Genomic DNA, 6,000 nt, shown 5'->3' on the forward strand with positions numbered 1-6,000 from the left:
AAATAAAATAAAATATTTAAGTAGCAGAGGCTGCTGCTGCTACTGACAAGGAAGAACGCCCAGCAGCGTCCTGGGCGCTGGAAGCAACAGGGGTCCTATACGTGGGCCCCATCATGATGTGTGTTCAAAATCCACACCATGCATCTTGTAGGCCCCTTCCTGAAGGGGCCCCCCTCCAAAAATAAGCTCTATCTGACACTCAGGTGGCCCACGTCATAGAAGATAGTGGGATTGAACCGTCTGCCATTGAAACCCATTTTGGGTGGACAGAAGTTTTGGATCACTGTGAAATTTATTTTCCCTCTTCACCTGGGTCTACGTGACCTTACCAACGGATTGGATGGCATATAAACATTATGGTGGGCCCCACGTAGGACCCCCAGTGATGTATGTGTTTTATTTACACTGTCCACTGCCATGGACGGTGGAACTCACGATGTGGTATGTGTTTTAGTTACCTCGTCCATAGCCGTGGATGGTGGAGCCCACCATGATTTGCGTATTTTATCCTCACCATCCACAGCACTGGACGGTGGACCCACTAATGATGTACATGTACTATCCGCACCATCCAGCCCCTGATCAGTTGGGCCACGCCGCAAAAACCAGTGGTGGGATGAACGTCTACCCTTGAAACTTCTACGGTCCAGAGGTTTTGGATCATATGAAATTTGTTTTTTTTCCTTTCATCGTATGCGTGGCTTTATCAACAGATTGGATGTCAGATAAACACTATGGTGGGCCTCACGTGGGACCCACCCCATGTGTGGGACTGCACCTGTGTGTGTGTGTGTATATATATATATTATATTGTATATATTATATATATTATATATAGATTATATATTATATTATATAATATATACAAGATGGTGGGCCTTCATGGGATGCATCACCATGATGCATGTGTTGCATCCAAACCGTCCCAACCATTTAGCAAGCTTGTCTTACAAGCTTGAGACTAAAAGTAAGACAAATCTACAGTTCAAGTGGACCCCACCTTGGTATATGTATTTGTGGCCGTCCATTGAGGCCCACCTTTGATGTGTTTATAGTCCATTTGTGGGGCCCATCTTGATGTACTTTGTGGCCCATCCGTCAGGCCCACTTTGATATATTTTGTAGCTCAATCGAGGGGCCCACTTTGATATACGTGTGACTCATCATGATGCATCTTCGACCCATGAGCGGGGCCCACCTATTGCATGTTCTGAGGCCCAGGTGCAGGGCCCACCTGTTATGTATTTGAGGCCCATTGTGATGTATTTGGAGCCCATGGGTTAAAGCCCATTGTGATGTATTAGGGGCCATGGGTAGAGGCCCATTGTGATATATTTCCAGCCCATTTGGTAAAGCCCATTGTAGTGTATTTAGGGCCCATGGGTTGAGGCCCATTGTGATGTATTAGGGCCTATGGGTTGAGACCCATTGTGACGTATTGGGGCTCGTGAGTTGAGGCCCATTGTAATGTATTTGGAACCCGTGAGCAGAGCCCACCTCATATATTCCATCCTAACCGTTCAGGTCATATAGGGCTAGCCTCGATATATATTTTATTCACAACGTCCGTGGGATGTGTGACCCACTAGATGTATGCCTTCTATATCCACACTAACCATCTAGTGGGGCCCATCTGTTGCATGTGCAGGGCCTACCTATTGTCCATTTGTGCGACCCATTGATGTGTGTAAGGCCCATTAGTACGGCCCATTGATGCGACTCACTTGATGTGTAGGAGGCCCATTAGTGCGGCCCATTGATGTAACCCACTTGATGTGTGTGAGGCCCATTAGTGCGGCCCATTGATGCGACTCACTTGATGTGTAGGAGGCCCATTAATGCGGCCCATTGATGTAACCCACTTGATGTGTGTGAGGCCCATTAGTGCGACCCATTGCTATATATTGAGTTCCACGAGTCGTAGCCCATTATGGTGTATTTATGGCCAGGTGGTAAGGCCCATGCAATGTATTATGGCCCTTTACAATATATATTAGGCCTTTGTGTGAAGCCATGGGCCCACTATATATTTGGCTTTATGTGGGCCATTCTCTGGGAGTAATGATGGTTAAATGTCCACATTATTGACTAGTGATGGTTAGATTCTACATTGTGACTTTTTCTTAGGCCTGATAAGGCCCATCCTCATCATTCTCTAGTGGGTTAAGCCAAACGAATGGGCCCCATTGATATGCTTGGTCCATCATCGGTCGTCCACATATGGACCCCGCCTTGCGATCAAGGCCAATTATTGTGACCAATTGTTAATTTTGAGTATTGAGGTAGATTACCGATCGATGCCGTTTATCATGACCGATTGTTGATTTCGATTGACGTGACTGATTTGCCGATTCCGATTATTGATCGATTCTAATTGTCGGGGCCAATTGCCGATTCCGATTGAGGTGACCGATTTGCCGATTCTGAATATTGATCGATTCCCATTGTCGTGGTAGATTGCCAATTCCGATTGACTTGGCCAATTTGTCGATTCCGATTGTCGAGGCCAAGTATCGAGGCCGATTCCGAATGTCGATTCCGACTGTTGAGGCCGACCTCGATTGTCGAGGCCGATTTCGATTGCCAAGACCGATTGTCGAGACCTATATGATGTACATGCGACCCATAGTTAAGGCCCATTTGACACTTAATAGGCCCGTAATGCATGGCCCATGGGTAAGGCCCACTATGGTGTATTCATGGCCTATGGGCAAGGCTCATTATGATATGTATTAGGCCCATGAGTAGGGTCCACCTGTTGTTTATATGTGGCCCTTGAGTAGGGCCCATTGTTTTGTATATTAGGCCTTTGTGTGAGGCCGTGGACTCATTATATGTTTGGCTCTATGTGGCTATTCCTTGGGGGCAATGTTGGTTAAATGTCCACATTGTCAATGCCGGTTATTGATACTGATTATGAATATGTGACAGCATAGCATCATAATACATGCTCATACGCATCATCTGCATGTTTGTTATGAGATGTGATTGACCATTGCATGTGCTATTGGGCAGGATGTTATGAGACTCCCTGATAGGTTGAGGTTATCTCACATGAGTGCACGGTATGCGTAGGATTGATGCATGACTGGATTGTATGACTCATGCATCTTGCATTGTGTATTGTGATTATTGTACACCCCAGCGACATCAGGGCCGTAACCTCCACAGGTATTTCACAGATGGCCAGATGGGACACCGGAAATCTATTTTACATGGGGTGTTATAGATATCCCTGGGTGAAAGTCCATAAACCCTCTTGGTTCCAAAGGTTACTCCAACGTCTAGACCGAGTGGATGCATGAGCGCATGAGGGCCGTATACCGTTAGGCCACGTCTCCCACTGTGTCGTGGTCGGTTGGAAGGAGGTACGGCCTTACCTGCCCGAGAGGAGGGGGCAATGCTAGGCTGAGTCTGACTAGCTCGAGGAATGGGTCCGCTATCTACGAGCCGAGCCCGATATTAGTAGGCGGATAGTGAGGTCTCTTCCACTCACCTTGTTGCGCGCGATGGGGCGACAATCTGGTTTGAAGTGTAATAGACCCCGATGATTTTCCAGAGAGGAACCGTACTGATATGTGGACTTATTGAGTAGGAGTTGCATGCTCATTCATTCATTCATACACTATCCATTCGGGCTGGTGGTGCGCAACTAATTGTTATGTACCTTCGTTATGGCAAGGATTTCGGTTGGGTGCCTGACTAACCTGAGATCAAAAGTTTACCACATTAAGTCTGACTATCCAAATTTAGGTATGAGACTGGTTTGGATAGAAGATTCTTGTGATGGACCCCATAGCCTGCGATACTCCGTACTATCATCCCGATTTCATACTCCAGCATGGTCATTTCATTCGCACCGCATATTACATTGCATCCACAGTACTTAGCATTTTGAATTACTATGTTTCTGCGCTTATATGGCTTAGATGAGGTTGGTGATATTCATAACTTGTCAGGATTTGCATATTGCATTACATCCTTAACATTTGTTATTGTCTTGTTATGCTTTGCATTGCATGGCCTTGGTATGGCCAATAGCATTCATGCCTTGCATCACATAGTTTTGGTATAGCTGATAGCATTCATGGACTTACCGCATATTTTCGCATTACTATGATATTATATACTTGGCACTTGCCTTACGCACACACTTACACCACCCTCTAAGCTTTTGTAAGCTTATGCACGATAGATGCGTGCAGGTGGCGTTAGGTTATAGCAGCGTGGAGCTTAGAGCACGCATCTAATCATTTTGAAGCCTTTTGATCACCCTGCATTTTCCTTTCCGCATTGTATTTAAAGTTTTTTTTTTTATATTAGTGGAAATGTGGTGATGTTGTTTTGTGACTTGGTTATGGTTGTGGTTATGCTCCATTACAAAAAAAAATATTTATACTGAAAATCCTCCTTATAGGATCTCTAGATCGGAATCTGGTATGTAAGTCCCGGAATCTGAGAATGGGGTACTACGGAGGCTGTCGGTGCTGGATTCGGCGATTGAAAATTTTGTGAGCCTGTTTCCGAGTTTGGGGCGTGACAGAGAGCCAAACATATAGTGGGCCCATGGCCTCACACAAGGGCCTAATATACATCACCATGGGCCTCACTCATGGGCCACATATGCATCACATCGGGCCTCATCATATGGGCCTTACATACATCAAATGGGCCACAATATATGGGCCTCATATACATCAAATGGGCCACAATACATGGGCCTCATATACATCAAATGGGCTGCAATACATAGGCCTTATATATATCAAATGGGCCACATCCCATGGGCCCCGAATACATCACAATGGGCCACAACCCATGGGCCTCTAACACATCACAATGGACCTCTCATTCGGGCCCAATATACATCACATCAAGGTGGGACCCACACACTATATTTTTATTTTATTATATCTACACCATACATCTATTTTTAGAGATCATTTTAGAACATTACCCAAAAATGAATCATATCGGAAGATCATCTGGACTATACCACAAATAACAGTGAAGATAATGATTCTCGCTGTTAAATAATCCACTGGACTGAGACCCACCATCATGTTTATTTCTATCCAATCTGTTCATACGGTCACAAGGACCTGAATTAAGCAAAAAACAAATTCCATATTGGTCCAAAAGTTCCGTGACCCCAAAAGGGTTTCAATGGTAAACGTTCAATCCCCACTATTTTTGGCAGTGTGGTCCACTTAATAAATAGATCTGTCTTATTTTTAGTCTCAAGCCTTAAGACGAGCTCACCATCCGAATGGACAGTTTGGATGTAACACATACATCATACGGTGGGCCCCACACATGGACGGTGTGGATCAACGCACACATCACGGGGTGGCCCATGCAGCACCATCCAGATGGACGGTGTGTATACACAACACATAAATCAAGGAGGGCCCCACCCATCAAAACGTCCAGATGGACGGCTGGATGGAAACACATGCAAGGAGGTGGGTCACACCCATCCAGATTGCTGGATGGTGTGGATCAAACCCATACATGCATCACGAAGTGGTAGGTCCACACGTGAGTGGATATGAAACACAATCCAGGTGGCCCATATGGCACCGTTTAGAAATGAACGATGTGGAATATAAAATACATACAACAAGGTGGGTCCCATCCCACACGTGCAACACGTGTGGGGTGGGCCCCACACAATGCCAAATGGATGGGCGGCAAGGATAAAATACATAAATCATGGTGGCTTCATCCATCACCGTCCAAATAGATGGTCGACTTGGATTAATAGAAACATCATGGTGGAGCCCCGCAGCAGTTTCCAACCGCTAGACTGCTGGGCTGCTTGCCCAGCGTCTAGCAGATGGATGGCTGTATGTACACATGCATTGAGGTGGGCCCACACATGTGGGACCCACTAGATGGACAGCTGATATTTGTGTTTTCCCTTCAAACAAACAATAGGGGGTGTTGGCCCACCGTCAGCAGCAAGGACAGTGCTGCTTGCTGCCATCTGCAGCCCAC

The sequence above is a fragment of the Magnolia sinica genome, chromosome 9 (genome assembly GCF_029962835.1).
Source record: "Magnolia sinica isolate HGM2019 chromosome 9, MsV1, whole genome shotgun sequence".
NCBI lineage: Eukaryota > Viridiplantae > Streptophyta > Magnoliopsida > Magnoliales > Magnoliaceae > Magnolia > Magnolia sinica.